At 43.5% G+C, this 18,466-nt stretch overlaps 1 protein-coding gene across 3 annotated transcripts in view; it reads left to right on the top strand.

Annotated features, from left to right (window-relative positions):
• ROR1 (receptor tyrosine kinase like orphan receptor 1) overlaps positions 1–18,466 on the top strand; it is a 248,812-nt gene that overhangs the window by 88,361 nt on the left and 141,985 nt on the right. The window contains exon 1 of one of the 3 annotated variants that reach the window (XM_073357448.1): positions 13,193–13,290. The exons of the other annotated variants lie outside the window; for them this stretch is intronic. The gene's annotated coding sequence lies outside the window, so the exon portion shown is untranslated. Of the gene's footprint in view, positions 1–13,192; positions 13,291–18,466 lie in introns of those variants that run through there. 3 annotated transcript variants of the gene reach the window in all.

The following is an 18,466-nucleotide window of genomic DNA, read 5'->3' as shown; positions in this document are numbered from 1 at the left end:
GTTACACTGACCTAAGCGCCGGAGTGAATAGTGTTATGTTGGTAGGAGAGCTTCTCCTGCCAACCTAGCTACCGCCGCTCACGGGGGCTGGAGTAATTAAGTTGACGGGAGAGCGTTCTCTCTCTTAGAACATCTGCACTAGCGGCGCTACAGTGGCGCAGCTGTAAGCTTTGTAGTGTAGCCCTAGCCTTAGTGATATTTGGTTAACCTGCTGCTGGACTTCACACTTAAAAGAAAACCACGCAAGTGCATTTTTTCCCATTGAAGTCTGACTGAGGTGTAGGATAGTGCCTCTATATTAACATGTGCATAACTTAAAATGGCTTTTCTTTTTCTAATAGAAGATTTTCTCTTGCTAATTCTACTGTAGTTAAAGGTCTGTCAGCTTTTCCATTATAAATTCCTATTTTCAGGGTTTTGTATTTTGACTACAAAAATGTTTAGTGTGTGGAAAAAGCAGAAATTGTTTCACATGCGTTTTCTCCCCTTCTCTAACTCCTGTTTAGAATACTGGTTTTGTTTTTAATATTGGAATTATTCAGGTAATTAACTCACTATATGGACTCGAGTCTTTGGGTAATTTGAGGAGGAAAACAACATGAGACTAAGTTACTCTCTTACTTTTCAACCTGCTTTTCAACCAACATTTAATAAGGATTCATGGCACTTGGGAATCATACACATGCATGACGGCCAAATAAATCATGGATTTAAGACTCCCTAAATAATCATTGGCACAATACACTGTAACTGCTTCAACTCCGTGAAACCCAAAGGTCACAAATTGCCTTTTAAATAAGTCCCTGAATACAGATTTACACTTCAGAGTTTTTAAAGTCTATTGGGTACATAATACGTGTTAGGAAAGCTCTCTTAATGCAGCATGGACTTGACTGAACCTTTCAGCTCAGTGCTGAGTGAGGAGCTGTGTTGAACTAAGGTGACCAGATGGGGTTTTGTCTTATATAGGTGTCTATTGCCCCCTATTCCTTGTCCCGATTTTTCACATTTGCTATCTGGTCACCCTATGTGTAATGGCTCTGCCCAAAGATCAGTTCTGGGAAGCAACTGACTTGGAGAGTTACAATTCCTCCCCTGTTCTCATCTTGCCTGGGCAGCAGGGGGAGCAGCCAACAAAGGATCCTTCTTACTTTCCGCTTTGCACCTGGCCAGCTACTTCCACCCCTACCCACCTGTCCACAGAGTATCTGGCCATCCTTTATGAAACTTAATATCTGGGTGAACTAAGCAAATGGGTATGTCTCTCTTTGGATTATGATACATGAGCCAGGAACAATGCAGCTTGCCTTTCAAATCCTAGGTTGAATTTGCTGGACTGTCAATTTTTTTTTAAAAAAGTGTAGGGCTGGGTCAAGTCCAGTTGAGGGTCATTTTAAAAAGAAAGAGAAATAAAGAGTAAACAACAAAGTGAATTATTGCATGTGCATGCACCGATGTGCATGCTTGTGTGTTCTCTCTCTCTTAGAATTGAGATTTTGGCTAAAATGGCGTTGCTGAAATGGCATCCCTGCCTTGCTGAAGATATGATCTTCCTACCAGCCATCTCAGATCAGGAGGTGATCATACGAACAGTGTGAGTTGCAAAGACAAGGCACACTGCTGGGGAAGTGAAAGGATTGAATTTCAGCCTTGACTGCAAATTCTCTGGCTTCTTGGGGTTTCATTGGGCCCTGCAATGTTATTGTAACATTGCGTTCTGTGTCAATTCACTGCATAATACTAGGATCTCAGAGGACACTTGGCATTCTTGTGCTCAGAGTTGGGTATAAAAACTTTTATGATATTATTAAAAAGGAATGAGTTTAACTGTAGTTCTTTCTAAACTGATTTTTAAAACTGTTTAATAGCAACTTTTTCTTTTCAACTACACAATCCCATGCTAAACAGTGTAAGTGAAATTCTGGCCCCCTTGAAGTCAGTGGCAGAAATCCTTATGACTTCAGTAGGGCTAGGATTTCACCTCTGTTTACTGGTGCATTTCAACAACTGATTTTAAAAAAAAAAGTAAAGGGCCAAGTCACTTTACCATTTCCCAGCAGGTGGTTTGGATGAATAGTATTAGGGAATAAGCCCATTGGGAAGAAGTATAAGGGGCTTTTTGTGTAGGGTGTTAGTGTTTGTTTTTATGTTTTTCAGTAGACATGGGGATCCTAATTTTAAAACCTGCTTTCTTAATTTTTCAACTCTACACTAGGGAAACAGAATCTTTGTCAATGGTATTTTTAAGACCTGCACCTGCTCTAAGTTCCAATGGATATTTGGACATTGAAATGCCAGTTTGGGCATTCTAAACTGGAATTTGAGTATCTAAGTACTTGCCTACTTCAGGGATTTTTGCACCCATAGAACTACACTGATGGAACCCCCTCCCCTCCAAATCTAGATGTGTTGCACTAATGTAAAGTAGAGCTTGCACCAGTGCAAAATTCTCTAATGTTGACACACCCTGAATTTAAGCAGCCATGTATGCAAATTGGGCCAATTATGTTCATTACAGAATGAATGCAAGTTTTGGTTGCCACAGTCTTTGGCCTAAAAGAGAGCTGTACAGATACAAAGGAGAAGAGACAGTGTTGAGTGAAAATAAATGTCAAAAAAGAAGGAATGGAAACAGGAAATGTGCCTTTAATGAACCTCTTTTTCAGTCATCTCTCTCCTGGGTTTGTGTATCATCTCTTGCTCTCCACAGAATGACAAAGATATCAGACATATTGAACACCCATACCGTAAGCATTAGTTATAGTACATTCCTGTGAAATGCACCTAGACTGAGAGCTGTAATTCTACCCTGAACCAGCCCCAAGTAATAACTGTTAGAATTACATTCCATTGTGGGGACTGGATGCCTCAGGGTGTGTGCAAGTAACTGAATCTAGCCTAGGCTGGTTGTGACTCAGAGTTCCTTCAGGTGGCTATCGGGAGGTATATCTGAAATGAGTTTGGTCTCAGTCCAGTTTCTAATTGACAGGTGTCTCCATTAAAAAAAAACCAAAAACTCAGTCACCACAATTGTTGTTTAACAGTCCACTTTGTTGAGTAGGTATGGAAATTAAACCAGCTTACATCCTCCTGAGTGCTTCCTCTGAGTTCAGGATGAGGACATTAACGAAGTAGTGTGAGAGACACTGCACCTTTGCTGCTCGTCCTGTTGTTCTGTTGATAGAGAATTTCATTTTCCAAGACTGTGAACCTGACACCTTCTACAAGCATCCAAATCATTAGGTGTAGTGTGTGGGTGGTGCCAGTGGCCCGTGGTACACAGGAGGTCAGAGTAGATGATCTGGTCTTAAACTCTGTGACTCTGACACGAAACTATATTTTTGCTGTAATAGAGCATTAGAATGAAGTTATGAGATCCACGTGGGACAGGGCTTGGATAGATTTTTGTATTGATGAGTTGATACGTTTTCTGATGTAGCACAGTCATCAAACTGCCAGGCTGTTGCATGTCTTTACATTTCCAGTAAAATAATTCTAAAAAAACTCAGCCATCTCCGCCTGGGATTTTTTTAAAGTGCTAACTGTAGCTACTAATACCCTGTGATTCTGTCATCGCCACACTTTGTGTAGGTAGACCTACGCAGAGTTCTCAATAAACAAGCAGTCAGGGTTGTTTGGATAAGAGCTGGGAAAGGGACAAAAAAAACATGTAGAAGAAGATTGGAAATGCTGAGGTGGGAAGGCCATTTATTACAAATGTTTATTTCACAAACACAAAGTACTTTATTTTCTGTGTTGCAAATAAGTATCCAGAAGAGTGCAGGTCTGTAACAACTGCTGATCCTTAGAAGTTCAGCCATTTATGACAGCTCCTTGAGTTCTTACGAAGGGTGCAGCATGGTGTAGAAGAAAATGACTTCTACACTTGTCCATTTAAAATGTAAATAAAAGCTGTAGGTCCTGGTTGTTTTAGAAGGTGCAGGTAAAATATTGCATTGTACAGAGGAGAGGGGATTTTGATGCCACATGCATATGGGACAGGGGCTATTCGTAAAGTATACAACTGCCGCATTTGAAACTGAGTAAAATCCACTCTTTAAAAAACAAAAAACAACAAAAAAAAACTTTGTCAGGTCTGTTTTTTATCATTTTCCTACATAGACTAAATAGAAAGAAACCCAAAATGAACACCATATTATTCAACAGGGTCAGTAACAAGTTTGTAGTTTTATTAGAAACAGACCTTCCTGTTGTGACAAATCACCTGCAAACTCTGTTTAAAGGCCTATATGAAACTCTGATGCTTTCAAGAACTTTGGACTGCAGATGGTGAGGGGGAAGGCTCCGGAACAATGTATTTTTCATGACTACTTTGAACAGAGGATCTTTGGAGATCATTTGAAGGAGCTGCGTCCTATCACGTCAGTCCCTATCAGAGGCGATGGAACTGGAGGTTAATGGAAATATTGTGGGAGCTGATCTATGTTTCCACCTGCATGTGTCGTTCCACTGCACATTCTGTTCCCAGTAAACTGCACGTAAGTGGGGGTGGTGATAGCAAGAGTGGGACCCAAAGGGCCTGGAGTGGCCATCACGGCAGCTGGGATTGGCGCAGGGAGCAGGTGGGAACCAGGGTAATCAGGCCGAGACCCACTGAGAGAGATGCAAATAGCTGAGACCCCGAACCCTAGTGTCAGTAGCTCCCCTCATTCTCCTATACCTCCACCCTCCCATTCAGAGTGACTTTCTGCCACCTCTGGTCTCTATTCTGGTAAACGATTCTTCTGCAGATGTTTAGAACTATTTTTGTACTGGTCAATTACTCTCCACGTACAGTATGTCTTTGGCTTATTCCTGTTTTTACCATAACATTTAATGGATGTTGCCAAAGGTAGATTTGAATGACTGAACTATAAATGTACTTTTCTGAATCAAATGTAACACACAAAACAGAAGTCACACAGCACACTGCTACAATATTAGTGTATTTGAATGTGCTGTTTTTCTGTGTATGTTCTCTCTCTCTCTCTGAGTGTATGTGTATAATATACACACATCTAATATACCACATATAAAAGACTGGTTTCATTATTCTTATCCTGAGCTGCCAAACACAGTTAATCATTGTCATGTTTTAAGCAGGTACCTGTGTGACATTTCTCTTTATTTGGAACAAGTCACTGAATTCCCATATTGGGGTCTCCTGGAGAAGTAGGAGCCTGCTGTCCCAGTGGCCAGGAGGAGGACCTGCCGGGAAACCCTTCTGGGTGTTGCAGATGTGGTCCGCAGGCATGACTCACATGAGAAGCCAGACTCCTGACAGGTTTCTTGGAATTAAAGATTTATATATTCTATCAAACATGATCTGGCTTTTAAAGAGCATTCCCTCATGTTTGTTTTTACCATCAGTAGGTTTGTTGACATTAGAACATAAGAAAGGCCACACTGTGTCAGACCAAAAATCCATCTAGCCCAGTATCCTGTCTTCCGACAGTGGCCAATGCTAGGTGCCCCAGAGGGAATGAACAGAACAGGTAATCATCCTCTGTCGCCCATTCCCTTCTGGCAAACAGAGGCTAGGGACTCCATCCCTGCCCACCCTGGCTAATAGCCATTGATGGACCTATCGTCCATGAGCTTATCTAGTTCTTTTTTGAGCAATGCACCACAGACTGTAAAATGGAGCAGAGTGGCTGTATTCATCAGAGTGGATAACTGATAAACAGTTTTCCTCTTTGTTAGGCAATGCTGATTCTCTCCATTCACATTAATTCTTCACAGTGCTAGCTACAGAAATCCCCAGGTGGCCTTTGGCAAGAAGGATGCAGTAGGGCGACTTAACTAGAATTGCGAATCAGTCACTGCTGATGTCTAAGCTTAGATCTGGACTTGGACTGAAAAAATTCTTTTGTTAAGTGAGTAAAGATGATCTTGTGGATAAAGCACTGGACTTGGACTCTATTGATTTGGGTTCAGTTCTCAGCTCTAACACCTACCTCCTGTGTGATATTGGACAAGTCTCCTAATCGCTCTCTGCCTCAGTTCTCCATCTGTAAAATGGGGATAATAATACTTCTTTTGTCCGGCTTATCTGTTTAGATAGTGAACTCTTTGGAGGCAGGGCTGTCTCTTACTACCTGTTCATATTGAGCCTTGCACAGTGGGACCCTGATCTCTGTTGGGCCCTGTAGGCAATACTCTAATACACATAATAGGTAACATGTGTCCCTTTGGAGGTGATAGGAGGCATGGCATAGCCCAAAAGTGAGTGCTCTTCTGGGTTACCTTATCCATTGGGGGGGGATAGTGCAGACAGAAATGACTATCGATTCTGCATGCTCCCATGTTGTGAATTGTAGGTTATTTTTCTTAGTCCTGGGTAGCAGGATATTGTATATCCCATCTCATCACTCCACCTTTTCCTACTCTTTGCATAGTAGTCAGGATTGTCTGAGGGAGAGATTTTTCCTGCAATACCATATGGCCCCTTGATGAGCTTTACTGGCAGTTGTGTTAGGGTATGTCTACACTACGAAATTAGGTCGAATTTATAGAAGTCGATTTTTTAGAAATTGGTTTTATATATTCGAGTGTGTGTGTCCCCACAGAAAATGCTCTAAGTGCATGAAGTGCATTAACTCAGCGGAGCGCTTCCACAGTACCGAGGAAAGCGTCGACTTCCGGAGCGTTGCACTGTGGGTAGCTATCCCACAGTTCCCGCAGTCTCCGCTGCCCATTGGAATTCTGGGTTGAGATCCCAATGCCTGATGGGGCTAAAACATTGTCGCGGGTGGTTCTGGGTACATATCGTCAGGCCCCCGTTCCCTCCCTCCCCCCGTGAAAGCAAGGGCAGACAATCATTTCGCGCCTTTTTTCCTGAGTTACCTGTGCAGACGCCATACCACGGCAAGCATGGAGCCCGCTCAGGTAACCGTCACCCTATGTCTCCTGGGTGCTGGCAGACGCGGTACGGCATTGCTACACAGTAGCAGCAACCCCTTGCCTTGTGGCAGCAGACGGTACAGTACGACTGGTAGCCGTCATCATCATGTCTGAGGTGCTCCTGGTCGCCTCTGTGAGGTCGATCAGGAGTGCCTGGGCAGACATGGGCGCAGGGACTAAATTTGGAGTGACTTGACCAGGTCATTCTCTTTAGTCCTGCAGTCCTATTGAACCGTCTTATGGTGAGCGGGCAGGCGATACGGACTGCTAGCAGTCGTACTGTACCATCTTCTGCCAGGCAGGCAAGAGATGAGGATTGCTAGCAGTCGTATTGTACCATCTTATGCCAGGCAGGCAAGAGATGAAGATGGCTAGCAGTCGTACTGTACCATCTTCTGCCGAGCAGCCATGAGATGTAGATGGCATGCAGTCCTTCTGCACCGTCTGCTGCCAGCCAAAGATGTAAAAGATAGATGGAGTGGGTCAGAACAAGAAATAGACCAGATTTGTTTTGTACTCATTTGCCTCCTCCCCTGTCTAGATCACACTGCAGTCACTCACAGAGAAGGTGCAGCGAGGTAAATCTAGCCATGTATCAATCAGAGGCCAGGCTAACCTCCTTGTTCCAATAACAACGATAACTTAGGTGCACCATTTCTTATTGGAACCCTCCGTGAAGTCCTGCCTGAAATACTCCTTGATGTACAGGCACACCCTTTGTTGATTTTAGCTCCCTGAAGCCAACCCTGTAAGCCATGTCGTCAGTCGCCCCTCCCTCCGTCAGAGCAACGGCAGACAATTGTTCCGCGCCTTTTTTCTGTGCGGACGCCATACCAAGGCAAGCATGGAGGCCGCTCAGCTCACTTTGGCAATTAGGAGCACATTAACCACCACACGCATTATCCAGCAGTATATGCAGCACCAGAACATGGCAACGCGATACCGGGCGAGGAGGCGACGTCAGCGCGGTCCCGTGAGTGATCAGGACGTGGACACAGATTTCTCTGAAAGCATGGGCCCTGCCAATGCATGCATCATGGTGCTAATGGGGCAGGTTCATGCTGTGGAACGCCGATTCTGGGCTCGGGAAACAAGCACAGACTGGTGGGACCGCATAGTGTTGCAGGTCTGGGACGATTCCCAGTGGCTGCGAAACTTTCGCATGCGTAGGGGCACTTTCATGGAACTTTGTGACTTGCTTTCCCCTGCCCTGAAGCGCATGAATACCAAGATGAGAGCAGCCCTCACAGTTGAGAAGTGAGTGCGATAGCCCTGTGGAACCTTGCTACGCCAGACAGCTACCGGTCAGTTGGGAATCAATTTGGAGTGGGCAAATCTACTGTGGGGGCTGCTGTGATGCAAGTAGCCCACGCAATCAAAGATCTGCTGATATCAAGGGTAGTGACCCTGGGAAATGTGCAGGTCATAGTGGATGGCTTTGCTGCAATGGGATTCCCTAACTGTGGTGGGGCTATAGACGGAACCCATATCCCTATCTTGGCACCGGAGCACCAAGCCGCCGAGTACATAAACCGCAAGGGGTACTTTTCGATAGTGCTGCAAGCTCTGGTGGATCACAAGGGACGTTTCACCAACATCAACGTGGGATGGCCGGGAAAGGTGCATGATGCTCGCATCTTCAGGAACTCTGGTCTGTTTCAAAAGCTGCAGGAAGGGACTTTCTTCCCAGACCAGAAAATAACTGTTGGGGATGTTGAAATGCCTATATGTATCCTTGGGGACCCAGCCTACCCTTTAATGCCATGGCTCATGAAGCCGTACACAGGCAGCCTGGACAGTAGTCAGGAGCTGTTCAACTACAGGCTGAGCAAGTGCAGAATGGTGGTAGAATGTGCATTTGGACGTTTAAAGGCGCGCTGGCGCAGTTTACTGACTCGCTTAGACCTCAGCGAAACCAATATTCCCACTGTTATTACTGCTTGCTATGTGCTCCACAATATCTGTGAGAGTAAGGGGGAGACGTTTATGGTGGGGTGGGAGGTTGAGGCAAATCGCCTAGCTGCTGGTTACGCGCAGCCAGACACCAGGGCGGTTAGAAGAGCACAGGAGGGCGCGGTACACATCAGAGAAGCTTTGAAAACCAGTTTCATGACTGGCCAGGCTACGGTGTGAAAGTTCTGTTTGTTTCTCCTTGATGAAACCCCCCGCCCCTTGGTTCACTCTACTTCCCTGTAAGCTAACCACCCTCCCCTCCTCCCTTTAATCATTGCTTGCAGAGGCAATAAAGTCATTGCTGCTTCACAGTCATGCATTCGTTATTCATTCATCACACAAATAGGGAGATGACTACCAAGGTATCCCAGGAGGGGTGGTGGAGGAGGGAAGGAAAATGCCACACAGCACTTTAAGCACAGCACTTTAAAAGTTTACAACTTTAAAATTTATTGAATGACAGCCTTCTTTTCTTTGGGCAATCCTCTGTGGTGGAGTGGCTGGTTGGCCGGAGGCCCCCCCACCGCGTTCTTGGGCGTCTGGGTGTGGAGGCTATGGAACTTGGGGAGGAGGGCGGTTGGTTACAGAGGGGCAGCAGTGGCAGTCTGTGCTCCAGCTGCCTTTGCTGCAGCTCAACCATACACTGGAGCATACTGGTTTGGTCCTGCAGCAGCCTCAGCATTGAATCCTGCCTCCTCTCATCACGCTGCCGCCACATTTGAGCTTCAGCCCTGTCTTCAGCCCGCCACTTACTCTCTTCAGCCCGCCACTTACTCTCTTCAGCCCTCCACCTCTCCTCCCGGTCATTTTGTGCTTTCCTGCACTCTGACATTATTTGCCTCCACGCATTCGTCTGTGCTCTGTCAGTGTGGGAGGACAGCATGAGCTCGGAGAACATTTCATCGCGAGTGCGTTTTTTTTTCTTTCTAAGCTTCACTAGCCTCTGGGAAGGAGAAGATCCTGTGATCATTGAAACACATGCAGCTGGTGGAGAAAAAAAAAGGGACAGCGGTATTTAAAAAGACACATTTTATAAAACAGTGGCTACACTCTTTCAGGGTAAACCTTGCTGTTAACATTACATACATAGCACATGTGCTTTCGTTACAAGGTCGCATTTTGCCTCCTCCCACCGCGTGACTACCCCCTCAGCCTTCCCCCCTCCCTGTGGCTAACAGCGGGGAACATTTCTGTTTAGCCACAGGCAAACAGCCCAGCAGGAATGGGCTCCTCTGAGTGTCCCCCGAAGAAAAGCACTCTATTTCAACCAGGTGACCATGAATTATATCTCACTCTCCTGAGGATAACACAGAGATAAAGAACGGATTTTGGTTGAATGCCAGCAAACATACACTGCAATGCTTTGTTCTACAGTGATTCTCGAGTACGTGTTACTGGCCTGGAGTGGTAAAGTGTCCTACCATGAAGGACGAAATAAGGCTGCCCTCCCCAGAAACCTTTTGCAAAGGCTTTAGGACTACATCTAGGAGAACCGCAAATGCCAGGGCAAAGTAATCCTTTCACATGCTTGCTTTTAAACCATGTATAGCATTTTAAAAGGTACACTCACCAGAGGTCCCTTCTCTGCCTGCTGGGTCCAGGAGGCAGCCTTGGGTGGGTTCGGGGGGTACTGGCTCCAGGTCTAGGGTGAGAAACAGTTCCTGGCTGTCGGGAAAACCGGTTTCTCCGCTTGCTTGCTGTGAGCTATCTACAACCTCCTCCTCCTCATCATCATCTTCTTCGTCCCCAAAACCTACTTCCGTATTGCCTCCATCTCCATTGAAGGAGTCAAACAACACGGCTGGGGTAGTGGTGGCTGAACCCCCTAAAATGGCATGCAGCTCATCATAGAAGCGGCATGTTTGGGGCTCTGACCCAGAGCGGCTGTTCGCCTCTCTGGTTTTCTGGTAGGCTTGCCTCAGCTCCTTCAGTTTCACGCGGCACTGCTTCGGGTCCCTGTTATGGCCTCTGTCCTTCATGCCCTGGGAGATTTTCACAAAGGTTTTGGCATTTCGAAAACTGGAACGGAGTTCTGATAGCACGGATTCCTCTCCCCATACAGCGATCAGATCCCGTACCTCCCGTTCGGTCCATGCTGGAGCTCTTTTGCGATTCTGGGACTCCATCATGGTCACCTGTGCTGATGAGCTCTGCATGGTCACCTGCAGCTTGCCACGCTGGCCAAACAGGAAATGAGATTCAAAAGTTCGCGGTTCTTTTCCTGTCTACCTGGCCAGTGCATCTGAGTTGAGAGTGCTGTCCAGAGCGGTCAGAATGGAGCACTCTGGGATAGCTCCCGGAGGCCAATACCATCGAATTGTGTCCACAGTACCCCAAATTCGAGCCGGCAACGTCGATTTAAGCGCTAATCCACTTGTCAGGGGTGGAGTAAGGAAATGGATTTTAAGAGCCCTTTAAGTCGAAATAAAGGGCTTCATTGTGTGGATGGGTGCAGGTTTAAATCGATTTAACGCTGCTAAATTCGACCTAAAGTCCTAGTGTAGACCAGGGCTTAGAGACTTTGAAGTTTGCTCAGAGTCCTGTCTAGACTCCTTTCCTTCAAAACACTCTCTTCTTTTGACTAAAGTTTTGATTTTCATAGATTTTTTTTCATACTTTTGTTCACTGAGAAATCACTTTGCATAACCAGCCCTGGCCAAAATTTGTCTTAAGGCCACTTTATCACATAAAAGAAAGGTGTAGTAGTGACTCTTGGTGCAAAACATTTGTTGTTGAAATCCATACAGTGGGTTTCAGTTATGCTTGTGCTAGAGTCATGGATTCCTCTTGCATGACTTGCTTGGTCAAGCAGAAGTATCTGTGTTTAGATATTCTGTTCTAGTCAAGCTATCCATTCTGCACAGTGGCATTTTAAAGGGACAACATCTCAATTCTGTCTAAACAGTTTTTGCCTATTATTGTTACAGATAACACTTATGATTGCCATAACTGAAAGAGATTAGCGGGAACATATTTCTCAATTTAAAAAATGTGCTTATGCACTTAGCAGCACACTGTATATAGTCAATTTCATTGTTTTTTCTCTGTTTCCCCCTTTTTCTTGGTGAGGTTTGTTCCCGTGGCATAAGGAAATTGGGGGAGGTGGGGTGGGAAAAGTGGTGGAGACATTTTTTAAAAAAGGAAAACAGGCAGTGGGATTCAGAGGCAGGTATAGTGCCTTAAATTTTTTTTGTTTTTTAATTGATCAGATTTCATGTTGTTCGTGTCCCTTTTAATATTTTTAGCATGTATGTGCAGCCATTATTTCCTGGTGGTTACAGTTGCTAGTGTTTGTTCTAGATTTAAGTTTGCTATTTATTCTTGGTTTCAAAGAATACATGTCTATATTATTTAATACTTTTTTCAACTAAAGTTTTCATCCATGAAGCACTGGTAGGTTTTTTAGGAAACACTGTGGTTTACTTAAGTTGATCTATACAACAACACAGTGTCTTACAGTGAGTATCTTATTTTAAGAGTGCTTGTTAGCAAGCTTGTACAAGTTTAGCACACTAGAACAAAGCCGAAACAATAGGAAATTGTGTTATAGCTTTTGGCAGACTAATATGCACATTCCCCGGGGCTCTCGATTACTTCTGGGAGACTTGGAGCTTCATTGTGAGTGGAGTTCTTCGGTCAGTTTCTGATGTTAATGCTTGAATGGAGTCACGAACTCTTTCTGACCCTTCAAATTGATACTTGAAACTTGCACAAATTTCATCTCTCATAAGAGAGTAAAACGTTTTTCCTTTTTCTTTCCCCCCAGCCTGAAACTTTTCACAGTTCCAGGTACAATGTGACTTGAGTCAAACATGTGCACCAGGTTAGAGGATAATAGGAATTGGATGCCAAAAACACATTTAGGATTAATAGTAGATTAGCACTGATTTCTGTTTCATGTGCAAAACTCCAAAAGGCAATGACAAATTTGTTGACATTTCTATTAACTTAGAAGGCTCTTGAATGATTGTGACCACCTCTAGCCTTAATTTATTTTGGAAGCAAGGGGAGAAGTAGAGGAAAGTCAGTGGAGCTCCCAGGATTATAATGGATATTGTCATCCTGACCCAAAAGACTCATGAGAAAAGAGTTCCCTTCAGATTTAAACAGGAAACGTGTAAAAGAATGCTTTGTACCTGTGCAATTTCACTGCATGGTAGAAAGCTCAGTCCTGGTAATATTATGCTGCTCTGGATTGTTTGGAATGTAATGTGCAAAGTTCTGTTAAATTAGAATAATCTTCACCTCTAGTCTGTTTCTTGTCCTCTAGCTCATCGCTCACGCAGTTTTAGTGGGTGGCCAAAGAGGACTCTGTTGAATAAATGAAGGGAGAATAAAAATAGGAACCAGACAACCAGAGGATATGAATATGTGCTGTTCTCTTCTACTGCTGTGAATCTGAATCCCTCCTCAAAGGACCGCAGTTCTACAGAGGTGCTCCTTTTCCACTTATTTATTATAATTATTGGTATTGGAGTGGTGCCTGAAAGCCCCAACCAAGATGAGGGCCTGATTGAGGTAGGCACCATATGAACACACAGTTCCTGCCCATCAGAACTTACAATCTAAATGGATGAGAAATGGGAGAAACAAAGTATAAATGCCCCAATTTCACAGATGGGGGAGCTAACACAGAGAGACCACTGACCAGTGTAGACATACCCTTAAACCTGGGTCCATGTTACCTGCACTTGCAAATCCGTTGTTTCCAAGCTTTTAGCGTCCACACTGCAGTGGAGCTCCCAGTGCTTCCTGTTGCTGGAAGTAGAGGGTGAAGTTTGGAGAGAGAAGAGCTGGGATGCACAGGCCCAGGGGATTGTAGGACAGCACAATTGTGGGATAAGCTCCATACATGGACTTCTGCTATGTTCTCACAGCAAAGTGAGCAGACTTGGAGCTGTGCTACAGTGGGATGTGAGCTCAGACCCATATCCCTGGATGAGTCAGCAGGCCCACATTCTGAGAGAGTTCTGGCATGTATCAAATGGCTTTGTGTATGGATGGTAGGGGGTTGAGGCTTAAACATGAGTCAGAGCCCAGGTTACTATGGACTGCAGACATATCCACAGAACTTGGCCACACAAGAAGTCTGTGGCAGAGCTGGGAAATGAATGCATATCTTGTGAGCCCCAGTCCACTTTCCTTTCCATGCTGCAGTTCATTTCCCTTTGTCACCTTCTGCATTATTTTATGTTGCTGAGGGTTTGTCCTATTAATATGAGCTAAGCATGGACTGGAAGACCAGTCCATGTGGTCTTTCAGGAAATGGGCAAGCTGTGCTGTGGGTTGTACCTCTTTCAGAAACTTTAAAAAGAGAAAAGGAGTACTTGTGGCACCTTAGAGACTAACAAATTTATTTGAGCATAAGCTTTTGTGAGCTACAGCTCACTTCATTGGATGCGAGAGAGAGAGAGAGAGAGAGAGAGAATTTGAAAGGAAAATATAACAAGGAGAAAAAGAATGAAATCAGGGAGAAGTAGGTGTAGAACAAATGTTCATACTTCATAATATGTCTTAAAACTCTTTGCAAGAATATTGCAGTTAACTGAGAATGTTTTCCCTTTAAATGTTTTCAAATTTAAACTTTCACAAAGGTTGCTTCTGGTGAGCTGTATCTTCTTCTTGATTATCTTTGCAGATAGGGTCTGTAGCCAGACTGCAAATGAGAGCTCTGTCTTCTATACAAATAAATACAGGGATAGGACATGTTTTTAATTAGGACAATTGACTTTTGTCTTACTTTTTTGGATGTAATAAGGACCTTATTTCTGTAAAGAGAAGACTACAGGGACTACAAATAGAAATGACACCTACTCATTTTGATGTCTTCTTTTAAAATCCATAAAGGTAGTTTTAGTATAAAGAGCATGTATCTCTCTGACAGCCCTCTGATTCTGTTTTAAAGTGTATTGGGAGATGTAATATAATGGGCCCAATCTTGCTCCCATTGAAGTTAATTTTATCCTTGACTTTATTCGGTACAAGATTAGGCCCTGTATCACTGACCAAATGTAAATATAAAATACCAAGTTGCTACAGACTGACCATGAAACACACACACCAGTTAGCGCTGCTGATTCAGAGAGTAGTGGCTTGCTAACCTGCTTATAGCATTTTGCTGAACCCAACACTGCTGTAATTAAACACAAAGGGTTTTGGATAGCAAACACGTAGACTGAACCTTTTCTGAATGTCAAATACAATCTGTTTTACATCAATCGCTCTGGGTTATTTTGGTCATGTGGTGTCACACCCACAGTGACATGATGTGTTTTGACAGCCAACCCGATCATGTTGCATGTTATGGAAGGACATGACAACTTTTTAAGGTGGATTCTTTGTTTTTTAAAGGAAAGCATGAGCTGTGCACAAAAAAAGTTTGGCAGTATATTTGCTGTTGAAAACTTTGTGGGATTTTAGCCCCAGAGGTTCCATTTAAACTGATGTTATGATACCAGCAAAGCAGCATTTCTGACATGGAAATATATTTTCTGGAAATGCTATATCTATGGACAATGCAGTCCTGGAAATTATGATTAGTGGGGTTTGCGGGAAAGTCATTGACTCATGAGTATTTCGCAAAACACCCAAACCTCCAGCCAGTCACAGCTGCCCCTTTGTTCAGAGTACACCATTTTATGTAGTGTCTCTCACATGGCTGGGTGGGTTACCTACATTGACTGCTAACTGAGCGGTCAACCATGCCAAATTCTTGGCACTTTTCTATCAGCATGTTTAAAGAAAATTGAGAGATGGTGACAGCAAAAATGTCTCATTGTTTGACCATCATTTTATATAAGCTTTTATTTCTGTCTTGGATGGAAACATAGTGAGATGAAGCTTGAAAGGGAGCAGGAGGATGGCCTTGTGGCTAATGAATTAGCCTAGGACTGAGAAGACCTGTGTTCAATTCCAGATGAAGCCGTAGACTGAGCGACCTTGGGCAAATGACTTAATCTCCTTGTGCCTAATTTTCCCATCTGTAAAAATGGAATAGTAATCTTTCATTTCCCCACCCTTTGTGTGTCTTGCCCGTTAGGCTATAAACTCTTCAAGGCAGGGACTCTCACTTACTATGTTTCTGTACTGTGCCCTACATAATGAAGTCCTCATACCTGGGGCTTTCAGGTATTACCATAATAGTAATAATTAAAGAGACTGCAGAAAGAAGCAGAGACCAAGGCAAAGAGCTATAGAAAGATTTCTGATAATATCCAGAATTGTCCTGATTCCTTTAACAATGACACAGGCAAGTACCAGAGTAGCATTTTTTTTTATTGAACCTGAGTTGGCATAGTTATTTCCTATTAATCTGTACTGTAGGTAAGGAGATCTGAATCTTATGTGGCATGTATGAGAAGCTATATCTCTTTAGTAACTGTTCACTAATGTAAAGCTTTCTTGGTCCTTTGCTAGGCCTTCAAGCATAACATATCATAGGTGGGTTTACATATAGTATTATAGCATATCATAACATATCATAGGGGCAAGAAAGGGAGGAATACATTTAACCTCCATTTCATGCTAATACAATAGTATGTAACTCTGGTATACCTTTATATAGTGAACTGCTAATTGGATACTAGAACGTGCTAACTTTATAGTCTTGTAAAACTGCTATAAGCGAGGGAGACACATTTGTTTAGAGCTACCAAGGAGAAAAAAGAGTTTTTGTGTTGTTCTTGTAAATAAAGGTAAAAACTGTTGAAGGAGCTGTTGTGTTTTGATGTTGGGGTGGGTTCTTTCGTTATAAAATTTCTAGATGTCAGACTGTGTGTTTTAAATAACAATATTGTCTGACAGAAATGTCATGCAGTTGGTTTCATAAAATGGGCATAATTGTACGTGTGTTAAGGAGAATGTAAATATAATTTTAAAGTTGCGTGTTAATTAATTAGTTAATATTTGTAATGCTAGAGTGAACAGGGCTTTGGAGCGGAGCCCGTGGAGCAGCTCTGGAGCAGTGGAGCTGCAGGTTTTTGCCTGGAGCTGGAGCACAGCTCCAAAGCCCTGGTAGTGAACAAGGGCCCTGATCAGGATGGGAACCCTGTTGCCAGGTTCTGTACAAATACATAGGAAGACATGGTTCCTGCCTAAAAAGACCTCACAATATAAGAAGACCAGTAAGACAAAAGGTGGAGGAAAGGGCATCAACATGCAAACAGAGTGATGGTTGGCAAAATTCATGTTGGTTCCATTAACCTATTCTGTGAAAGAAAGCAGGAAAAGGAAGGAAGGGAGAGAGGGGAAATAGAAAGGGAGAGGAAGGAGGGAAAAGAGATGAAGGGACAAAGAGTAGGAAACAAAGGAGAGAAGCATGAAGGTCAGAGAGAAGGGAGGCCGAAAACAGAGGGAACATGAGGGAGAGTGCAGGAAGAGATTGGAGCTAATAGCTAACCAGCAGGAAGGAGAAGTCTAGTGTTTACGCTGTAGAAAGTGATCTGGGACCATCAGTTGTGTCCAGAATTGGCAGTAAGGATAAAGGAGGTGTTTGCTATTCTTTTAAAATGTAAGCAAAATCTGGAAGGAAGTATGGTCTCATGGCTAAAGTCCAGGCCTGGGAGTCAGGAGATTTACTTTTATAGATCCATGCTTCTACTATTGGCTTTTTATCAGACCTTGGACAAATCATTTTATCTCTCTGTTCTTAAGTTTCTCTGCTTATAAAATTGTGCTCGTAATGCTTATCTGCCTGCTAGGTGTAACCCAGTAGTGTTGACGAGCACTTGGAGAGGTGAAATGGAAGATGATATAGACGTGCAACTTACTGTTTGTTAAAAGCGATTTTTACAGTACTGCTAAAAACAGGTGAAAAGTGTTGGATTTCCATTCCCTCTGCTCAGTTTGGAAGATTCCTGCAAGAGAGAGTGGGTTCTGTACAAAACATGGACCAGCAAATGCAAAAGTACAGTCATCTTGTTTTAAAAAAAATAAGAATAAGATTAAATAAGATTTGAAAATGAACAAAACCTCTTTCACTACAATTCTACAGGTTTTGGATCTCCTCAGTCTCCTAAAAATTGCAGGGAAAATCCCCTATGGATATTGTCCCTGGCCTGGTAAAGATGATCAAAATCTAATTTTCCCATTTAAGGAACTTATTCAGCTTCCTGTTCATAAAATTAGTTTTTCCTATTTCTGCACTAAATGTGGTATGTGCTGGATCACAAGGAAAAAACACAAATGTTCTCTCTGGACATTATCCAGAAAGAGAAGAGCTCTGTTTGTGTCCACTTCCAGTAGCCATCCTGCTGCTCGTTCAATTCATTCTTCTGAGCCTTACTACCCTGGGGAAAAAGAAGAGGAGTACTTGTGGCACCTTAGAGACTAACCAATTTATTTGAGCATAAGCTTTCGTGAGCTACAGCTCACTTCATCGGATGCATACTGTGGAAAGTGTAGAAGATCTTATTATATACACACAAAGCATGAAAAAATACCTCCTCCCACCCCACTCTCCTGCTGGTAATAGCTTATCTAAAGTGATCACTCTCCTTACAATGTGTATGATGATCAAGTTGGGCCATTTCCAGCACAAATCCAGGTTTTCTCACCCCGCCCCCCCCCCCACAAACTCACCTCCTGCTGGTAATAGCTTATCTAAAGTGAC

Source organism: Lepidochelys kempii, chromosome 8 (genome assembly GCF_965140265.1).
Source record: "Lepidochelys kempii isolate rLepKem1 chromosome 8, rLepKem1.hap2, whole genome shotgun sequence".
Taxonomy (NCBI): domain Eukaryota; kingdom Metazoa; phylum Chordata; order Testudines; family Cheloniidae; genus Lepidochelys; species Lepidochelys kempii.
Note: the sequence above shows the minus strand (reverse complement) of the source record. Positions and strands in the feature narration are given on the sequence as shown.